Raw genomic sequence first — 6,000 nt, forward strand, 5'->3', positions numbered from 1 at the left:
AAGAAAGGAACTGGGGGGGGGCGCCTAGGTGGCTCAGTGGGTTAAAGCCTCTGTCTTTGGCTCGGGTCATGATCCCAGGGTCCTGGGATCGAGCCCCACATTGGGCTCTCTGCTCAGTGGGGAGCCTGCTTCCCCCTCTCTCTCTGCCTGCCTCTCTGCCTACTTGTGATCTCTATCAAATAAATAAATAAAATCTTTAAAAAGAAAGGAACTGGGCCACTTTCTTACAGCATACACAAAAATAAATTCAAAGTGGATTAAAGACCTAAATGTGAGACATAAAACCATAACAAATCCTAGAAAAGAGCATAGTTCAGTATTGTCTCTGACATGGGCCATAGCAAAAAGGGAAACAAAAGCAACAATGAACTATTTTGACTACATCAAAATAACAAGGTTTTGTACAGCAAAGGAAACAATCAACAAAACTGAAAGGCAGCTTATGGAATGGGAGTAGATATCTGCAAATGACATATTTGATAAAGGGTTAGTATCTAAAATATATAAAGAACTTATCAAACTCAACACCCAAAAAACAATCCAGCTACAAAAATGGGCAGAAGATATGTGCAAATATTTCTCCAAAGAAGACATACAGATGGCCAACAGACATATGAAAAGTGCTCATTATCATTTGTCATCAAGGAAATGCAAATCAAAACTACAAGGAGATATAACTTTACTCCTGTCAGAATGGCTAAAAATCAACCACACAAGGAACAACAGGTGTTGGTGAGGATGTGGAGGAGAAGGAACCCTCGTTCTCTGTTGGTGGGAATGCAAACTGGTGTAGCCACTGTGGAAAACAGTATGGAGGTTTCTAAAAAAAGGCAAAAAAGGAACTAGCCTATGATCCAGCATTCACTCTACTGGCTATTTACCCAAAGAATACAAAAACACTAATTCAAAAGAATAAATGATCCCCTATGTAAATTGTACCATAGGAGCATTATTCACAATAGCCAAGATAAGGGAGCAGCTCATGTGTCCATCAATTGAAGAATGAATAAAGAAGTGGCATATATACATTCCATTATTCTAGTCATCTGCAGAATTCATGAAACAAAAAAATGAGCAAATGTGAAGAGAGAGAAACCAAGAAACAGACTCTTGACTATAGAGAACAAATTGAGGGTTTTCAGAGGGGAGATGTCTGTGGTGGAGTTGGGTTAAATAGGTGATGGGGATTAAGGAGTGCACTTGTGATGATCACTGGATGATTAAAATAAATACTTTAAAAAATGAAAATAAAAATAGGACTAATCAAAATTTGTGAAATCCTGTGCAGTGCAAGTTGTTGAAGGAGACTTGTAAGATTTTCCTTGATATACGATCTTACAAAGACTGTGAACTAAATTTTGGGACTGGAACTAAGGAGACACTAAGCAACTGGGTGTTTCTAAAATTCATCTAATTGGGTAAAATATCCACTGTTCGTAATTAGTCTTCTCAGCCTCAAATAGTTGCTTTTGGGGGTCCCTCAAGAGCCCCCAGTGGAGGGAAGGGGCCTAAAGGTTAAGTGACTATAGAGTGTTGAGGGGCTGGAATGGGAAGGGAAAGTTTAACAAGGGTGGATTGAAGGATGGAGTAGGTAGGAATTTTGAAGGGTGGCATAGTAATAGATTTCAGGTCTTCTAACAGTCAAAGCAGACTGGTCTAAAAGTAGAAACCAGAGGTCCCTTATTTAGCAATCCCTTAATTATTGGCTTAGTCCCTTAAGCCCCTCTGTTATAAATTATATTGAGCAATCTTGGGAAGCAGCATGAATGGCTCTACCTCTACTTATGACAGTGTTCTATCAAGGGGTTCCATACCCCGTGGATGCCTGATATCAGTAGAATTACTTACCGACAAAATGGAGAAATCCTATCCACTAATTGGTTTAAATCCTCAATAAGATGGGTTACTAGAGGAATCAGACAAAGCCATTAGGGGACACAGGCATAAGGGAGATGAATAGGGGAACTTTTAAAGGGAACCCTTCAAGGTCACAATGAATCCAATGCTCCATTTCAAAAAGCTATTGGGATAGTGAGGCTAAGAAGGAAATTGTGTTGAGCTTTAAGAGATCCTATAGAGATGCTGAGGGACTGGGAGGCAAACTGTTAAAGCTGGCAGTATTTGGAGACTTTGAGGAAGAGGGAAGGAAATGAGGCAGTACTAAGGGTCTGACATGTCACCCCAATATTAATGAGAAGTGTGGTAGATGCCCTTAAACTCATGAGGGTAATATAACTTGTAAATTCAGTGACAGTTAAGGACATGGAAGGTCTGCTTCCTCAGAGCTAAGATAGTATTCCTCCTGTGAAGAAGGAATGTGGGTCTTTTCCCTCCTTTTAAGGGTAGCCTTCACCAATGCCCAGCTCCCTTGGGCTAGCTGAAATCACCTTGATAGATACCCAAATGTTATAGGCTTCCTCATTCACTCACAGAGGCCTGTAGATCCAGGCAGATCACCCCACCTGCCCAACCAAGTCATCTCTTCCTTATTACTGAACACAATGGCCTTTTTCTTTATAATACCAGCAAACATTCTGGTCAACAGAGGCCTATATTTTTGGGTCCTGTCTTTAAGTTCTTCTAATTGTTCTAACTGTAAAGCCATGAGTTTGGAGTGCATATTTTCTACTTTCTGAAAATAATATTCTTACAGTGCTGGACTAATGTCTGAACTTCAGATATCTCACTATTTTATCAGGAGAATTTCTTTTTTTTTTTTTTTTTTTTTGTAATGTTATGAAGCACAAGTCTTAGATCATTCTGAGAGCCTGTGGTAGAGTCAAGGTTGTTTGATAATTAAGTTCAAGTCCTGAGTGCTTTTTCAAAGTAGTTTCTAATGGGTGATGATAATTTGCCACAATTTCATCCTTTATTGTTTACAATTTTGAATACATGACAAATCATTTTTAATAGCATAAAACTCAGAATGGCTTCAAGTAGTTTTTCCTTAAATTTTTTACTCTCTCAGTAGTTTGAAATCTCTAAGGTCTTTCAAGATCTTTCATTTAGCTTTCTTGTACCAAAGAGAGGCATCTCTGGATAATCTCTGATTTTGAGTAACCACGTGATGGCAGTGTCTGCAAGTTTTTTATCTTAGGAATGACCTTGTGCTGCATCCAAAGGAACTGTATTTCTTAATCCATGCCGGGGATGAGCATGCTATACCTAGCAAATGTGGGCAGAAAACCCCTGAAATGTCTTTATAATCTTCACCAATGCCCAGCTCCCTTGGGCTAGCTGAAATAGCCTTGCTACATATCCAAATGTTAGGCTACCTCACTCATTCACAGGGGCCTGTAGAGCTGGACTCATCTCCCCCACCTACCCAACAAAATCAGCCTCTTCTTTATTACCAGTGATATATTCCATCACCACTTCTTTTTTTTTCCTGTTTGACCTATCTAGGAACTACTGACAGTGCTATTTTTGGGAGTTAGATAACTAGTTGTGCAGACATGTGGATGCATGGCCTAGGCACCCAGCCAAGCTCACTTGGATGATGCTGAGACAAATGGAGTAAATATGCTCCTTTTCTGTATCTGTCCTCCAAAACAATAAAAGTTTTTATATACCATTTGACCCAAATGTCCATAGAAGGAGACACTCAAATTGGGATTCTGGAACTGCAGCTTGTTTATAAGACAATGGTACATGGGGTGACCACTCCATGATAACCCCATGTGGTGCTCAAAAACACCACATTTACCTAAACCAAGGGTGAGCACACCATGGGCCATAGGTAAAAAATGTCTTTGTGGGATATAGCCACACCCATTGTTTACCTACTCTCTATGGGTGCTCTCACTGAATAGTTGTGATGAAAACCCAATGGCTGGCAAATTCTAAAATATTTACCAGCTGACTCCTTATGAGAAAGTCTCCATAGACGAGGAGGCAAATGGAGGAGGAAGGCTAAGAGCTCCCCTGAACTCACACAGCCTGACTTTCACAGGAATTTCCCCACTGCCTCTCATTTCCTGTTAAACACTTGTTCCATTTCTTTCCTTATCTATTGATAAAGTAATTTTCAGCTTTAATATTTGTAAGCCCTGTGTCTTGGCTCCCAGGGAAACTGTACTTAACACTTGCCAAGGTCAAAATGACTTGTCAAAACCTCAAAGCATGGGCTCTATTTCTGCCCCAAGCACACATTGTACATGTGCTTCATTACAGAAAATAATCAAAAAGGAACTTTCTGAACAAAGAAGAAAAAAAAAAACTTTCCTAGTTCTCATTAGATTTAAGTCATACAGCCAAGCATATACTAGAAACTTAAGGTCTACAACTTTCTGAATTATTTTTTGTCTAATAATTTGGAACTTTTATGTAAAAACTGTAGACAACCCTGCACTTAATGTTCCTTTGCCAGCACACTGTTATTTATGAAGATTGTGTATCCCAGGCAGCTGTCCTAACTGGGCTGGAATGAAACTTTTTTTTTAAGATTTTTAATTTATTTAGTTGAGAGACAGAGAGAGAGACACACACACACACACACAGAGAGGATGTAGGGCTGGGGGCAGGGCAGAATGAGAGGAAGAATCAGACTTCCTGCTGAGCAGGAAGCCCAAAACGGTGTTTGATCTCAGGACCCTGGGACCATGACCTGAGCTGAAGGCAGACACTTAACTGACTGAGCCACCCAGGTACCCTTTCCTCCTTTTCAAAATAAATTCTAGAGATTGCTGGGAAGATAGCAGAGAAGGACTCCAAGCTCACCTTGGCCCATGGATACAACTAGATAACAGCCACATTAGTGTAAATAACCCTGAAAACCAACTGAAGACTGGCAGAACAAACTCCACAACTAAATGTACAAAAGAGGCCACATCAAAGAGGGTAGGGAAGATGGAAAAACCGTCAGGAGCTTAAGGACCCCAGGTCTATCCATGGAAGTGGATAGAAACAAGACTATCATATTAGGGAGCCCATGTGGGGAAGATAAATCCCCATAACACTTGGCTTTGAAAACCAGAGGAGCTGAATTTCTTTTTTTTTTTCCAAAGATTTTTTATTTATTTATTTGACAGAGAGAGAGATCACAAGCAGGCAGAGAGGCAGGCAGAGAGAGAGGAGGAAGCAGGTTCTCCGCTGAGCAGAGAGCCCGATGCGGGGCTCGATCCCAGGACCCTGAGATCATGACTTGAGCCGAAGGCAGCAGCTTAACCCGCTGAGCCACCAGGCGCCCCAGAGGAGCTGAATTTCCTGAGTTCTTACAACCAATGAGACTTTTAAAAATCAGCAGGCTCAGCTCTGGGAGACCCAGGAGGGCTAGAGGAAACTGAGTCCTTGCCTTTAAAGAGACAGCAGAACAAACAACCCTTCTAAGGCACAGCATAGAAATACCAGTTTGAAAAACACCTGTATCATACAGGAGGGTGGGATGTTTACTAATCTCAGAGCACATCCTGGAGGGACATCCCTAAGAGACTCCTCTAGGAACTAAGGAGTAGGTAGGAACCATCTTCCTCCCCTAACCCCAGCATAAACACATGGCCACCTATGGGAATCAAAGCAGTGCCCATACTCCTACCTGATAACCATACACCTAGGTCTCCACCCCTCTGCCTGCTGCCCCGAGTTTGGGTGAATCTGCTCCTTCCAGAGATAGCTCTACCTCAGTCTCAGTGCTGCAGGTCCTCTCCCCATAATACTGGTGCAAATCTTGACAACACTGCATCTACCTACCCAAATCTTGTTAAAACTGCATGCCCTGCCCCTGAGTGCTTTGTGGATCTACCTCCTCTAGCATGCCCTTGGCCAAAGCCCATCCAAACCAGGGCCATAAACCTCTCACTGTGCAAGCTGCCCCAACAGGAGCCACCACAACTCCAAAGTGACTCCTGCCCTGGGGAGAGGGAAAGATAGCCACACATACCAGTCCTACTGAGGCCCTGACAGTGGGCTGCGGGAGACAGCTGGTCTGATTGCAGGAACAGCTCACGAGTGAAAATTTCTCAGGGTATGACATAGGGAAAGTGCCTTGCATTTTGGTGCAAT

The sequence above is a fragment of the Lutra lutra genome, chromosome 4 (genome assembly GCF_902655055.1).
Source record: "Lutra lutra chromosome 4, mLutLut1.2, whole genome shotgun sequence".
Taxonomy (NCBI): domain Eukaryota; kingdom Metazoa; phylum Chordata; class Mammalia; order Carnivora; family Mustelidae; genus Lutra; species Lutra lutra.